The 3,438-nt window shown below is 41.4% G+C and overlaps 1 long non-coding RNA gene across 1 annotated transcript; it reads right to left on the bottom strand.

The window, feature by feature from the left end:
* LOC149147725 (uncharacterized) lies at positions 1–1,158 on the bottom strand. The gene is made up of 2 exons (XR_016262691.1): positions 451–1,158; positions 1–208 (listed from the first exon to the last, which is right to left on the bottom strand). It is a non-coding gene; the product is annotated as an uncharacterized LOC149147725 (long non-coding RNA).
* Positions 1,159–3,438: the final 2,280 nt, after the last annotated feature.

Below are 3,438 nucleotides of genomic sequence, written 5' to 3'. Positions count from 1 at the left end.
TAGCACAACATTACTCGCCTTTATTATTATCATTATAATGTAACAGCTAGTACAATCATAGCAGAATTCAGAACATTCATATCATCTGGTTGTTCTGTCTATCCATTAATTTTGCACTAAGCTAGCTTATGCGTTACTACACATCAAGAACATTATCCGCAGCCTCTTCTCTTCCAGAAGTCTTCACTTTAAATAGCATACATCGGACCTGCAATATGTATGTTCCTCGTAAGTGGACTAGTTTTCCTGATAGAAAGGACCAATGCAAATGATGTACTTTACTGCAAATAAAGGGAACCCGAGAATGAGACTGATAAAGCATAACATTGATGACAAAGGTCCCAATTAAATATCATAAACAGATTTTTGAAGAATATGATCCATCATTTAAACAAAGACAAACCAAAAAGTAAACTGCTGTTGGAATTTCATGTCCAGTAACCTTCTTACCTTAATAGCCGAATTTAATTCCGAAGTTGCGTCATAGAAACTAATACGGAGGAGGAGGAGATTTGTAAGAGTAGTGATGTGCAGGTGGTGAGGGATAGACTGGTGGTTTGGGATGGGGAGGCGGAAAGGTAGGTACTGGTTTGGGGGGAGCGGGACTTACGACATGGGTTGGGGGAGGAGGAGATTTGTATCCGTATGGTTTTTCTGGTGGGGTTGGAGCAGCTTTTGGTGGTTTGGTCACTGGAGAAGGTTTATGGTGTTTATGGTGCTCGTGGTGTTCATGGTGCTCATGGTGTTCATGGTGGGGAGGAAGAGGAGTTGGCCATGATTTTGGTGGTGAAGGAGGAGGAAGGGGCTTCTCAACTGGTGGAGGCTTGGCATATGGAGCAGGAGTTGGTTTGGGAGGAGGTGGAGATTTGTACTTGTATGGAGGAGAAACTGGCACCGCCTTAGGAGGAGGTTTGCTATGCACGGGCGGTGGTTTCTCCACTACTGGGGGCTTGGGAACGGGTGTGGGTGCAGGGGGCGGCTTATAATGGACTGGAGATGGAATGTGAGATGGAGGAGGAGGTGATTTGTAAAGGTATGGCTTCGGAGGTGGGGATTTATAGTATGAGGCAGCTGATGGATTTGCAGCACAAATGCTACCAGCAACGAAAAGCAGGAATAGCTTGGAAATGAATTGAACGTCCATGTTTGCAGGAGAGAGATACCACGTTGGTATGAAATGATTTCATAGGTCTCGTATTTATACTATATAGGTGATCGAGGAGGGCTTCGAGGGAGTGGCGGTGGGAAATCGTAATGTTAATTTCGTTCATTCAAAGCCCGTAGGGTCATCTCGTAGTTTAAAGTCAGATATCTCAGCATGAAATATAATATGATTAGACATGGCAGCTCATTACTAAATCACTCTGTATATAATAATAGCTACTTTAACAGTGTCGTGTTTTATTTGGTTTTCGCATCAACAACATGGCAGAGTTCACGTTACAGTCGTTTTGAAAACTCATTGAAAATTTCTGGTCTTTTAAGTCTTACTGATACTTGTAAACTATTTTGATTTTAATAAATAGTCCACAAGTTTCTTTGCAAGGAAGCCGATATGAGACCAGTGGTTTATGCCAGGGATTTTTTTTGAATCCCTGATATCATGATAATCATTGATTTATTACATTTACATTTACATTTTGTTTATTTATTTTCTAGAAATAATATAGTGTTGAGATTTTCTGTTTTGAATAAAATAGGCAAAATCTCAGTAGATGACAACAATACGAATTAGTTCCTAGATTAGCTCCAATTTGTTGGGAGGGAGTTAATGCATCCTAAATTTGAGTTGAGAGGATTTATGAGGCAGTTAGATTCTCTTTGCTATATAACAGGTATCCATACGGATTGTTTGGTATGAGTGTGTGAGAGTTTGTGAGAATTTAATTTTGTAATCTCCTGTTTGATTAATAAGAATTGCCGATGCCTATGTTTGGTGGATGTAGCCCAGATTGGTTGGGTGAACCACGTTAAACGCTTGTCTCCTGTGGTTGAATTATTTGTTGTGTATATGTTTTATGAATTACTGTGCCTCTGATCTCCAACAAGTGGTATCAGAGCAGTTGGAGGCGTGGCGCAGCTGGAGCGCGTGTTGGAGGTGGAGCGCAAAGGCGTGTTGGACTGCGTGCCTGGAGGTGCTGCGCAAAGGGAACTCGGTCCCAAGTGTGCTGTCTGGTGTGCTACGGAGTGTGTCCAACCTGCATAGAGGGAACTATTCAAACCTGCGCGTGGAGTTTGCACTGCTGTTCAAACTGCGTGGATGTAATTACAGTTTGCGAGTGAGGAGATCAGCTCCAGTGACACAGCGTGGATCTGCGCATAGGGATTGTGCGATGCTGAACAGATCTTGTGCGTGAACAAAATCAGCATATGAACGATCGCTGATTGATGCTGGTGGATTGCGTGGTTGCTTTGATAACTTGCATTGCGTGGAGGTGGAGCGCATACGGTGGTGCTGGCGGTGCCTGTGCATTGGATCAGGCAGTCGTGCGGTGGTTTTACAGTGCGATGGTGCCGTGGACCAACTGCTGGTGCGTGGAATAGCTCACTGGTAACGTAAAATTGTTGTTTTGCGTATTAATGCTGTGGTACGTGTTAATGCGTAGAATTGTTGTTATTGTTTAAAAAAAAAAACTTGCGTTGAATTCCTGAGTGAACCTGCGTTGGTGCTGTTGGTGCGCATGGTTGCTGCATTGAGAGTCATTCTCATTTTATTCTGGTTTGCGATGTGCCAACGGTTCAAAACATTCATGTTTTTTAAAATCTGATAAAACGTGGACAGAGATTCATGTTTTTTTAAAATCTGATAAAACGTGGACAGAGATTCATGTTTTTTTAAAATCTGATAAAACGTGGACAGAGATTCATGGTTTTCAAAATCGGATAAAACGTGGCTTATTTTTTTGATAAACTACATGCTTGTGTGGAATTTTATGCTGCAAGGATCAGGAATGTATACAAGCCTGTTATGAAAGGCCTTTCTCAACAATTTGTTTTTTTGTTTAAAGCAAAGGCATATAAGTGCATATGGCAGAAATTTTTCTGTGAAGTACAAAGGGCAGATATTTTTTTTTTAAGGCAAAGGCAGAAAGGCATAGGCAGTTTGTTTTGTTAATTGCTGGTATTTAAACATTGGTTTTTTGGAGATTATTGTGTTGTTTTTTGATACAAGATGGCGAAAACTCAAAGTGCCTGGTTTGAAATTGAGAAGTTTAATGGCAAGAATAATTTCGAGATCTGGAAGGTGAAAATGTATGATTTGCTTGTCCAACATGGTGTTGCAAAGGCGTTGTTGGGCAAATCTGAACAACCTTACAACATCACAGATAATGAGTGGGCCGAGATGGATGAAAGAGCGATAAGTGTTATTCGACTGTGTCTAGCTGATGATGTCCTGTTTAATATCGTGTCGGAGACAACAGCTGCTGGTTTGTGGAT

This window comes from Pinus tabuliformis, chromosome 9 (genome assembly GCF_031772625.1).
Source record: "Pinus tabuliformis cultivar Carrire ecotype Pingquan chromosome 9, CPIR1, whole genome shotgun sequence".
NCBI classification, from domain to species: Eukaryota; Viridiplantae; Streptophyta; class Pinopsida; order Pinales; family Pinaceae; genus Pinus; species Pinus tabuliformis.
The sequence above is the reverse complement of the archived record's forward strand: the minus strand, read 5'-3'. Positions and strand labels throughout refer to the sequence as shown.